Below are 613 nucleotides of genomic sequence, written 5' to 3' on the forward strand. Positions count from 1 at the left end.
ATGGGGAAACGTACAGCATGTGTCCACATTCCTTGGATCCCACCAGGACTTCATATTTGGTGGTTTCTGTAATGCGTAATAGTAGGAGGGACGATACTGTCCCGATAGAGGTGACAAGAACTGCCAGGGAGAACAGGTCCGAGGTTGACCTGGAGATACCTCTCCAGATCAGATCCGAAAACATAAAAAGAATTCTGGACAACATCTGTCTCCCGAATGGAACGACGATACACATTATGACTGAGGGCTAAAGGCTGCATTGTTTCGCGTGTGGAGAAACGACTCGTATGCAAGCTCACTGCCTCCAACTGGTACAAATTTCAAGGGGTCAAATGACTCCATTGCCGCCTACGCCGGGACGAGGACCAGAAACAACACCAGTACCGGCAAAACCACCAGCAACAACTCCGAAGACATTATCCGCCCTCGAGGAAAGCAAGCAAAGCTCTCCCACACCCGTTACACCAAACAAAAATATACACATAAACAAGGCTATAAGCATACGCATAAACACAGGCACACGTACAACAACAGAACGTTCATCTTCCAGTAGTGAAGCTGAAGGAAAACCAAAAGGTACAAAATAAACAAAAAAGAAAACACAAGAGAAAAA

Source organism: Octopus bimaculoides, chromosome 7, assembly GCF_046866305.1.
Source record: "Octopus bimaculoides isolate indiv1 chromosome 7, ASM4686630v1, whole genome shotgun sequence".
NCBI lineage: Eukaryota > Metazoa > Mollusca > Cephalopoda > Octopoda > Octopodidae > Octopus > Octopus bimaculoides.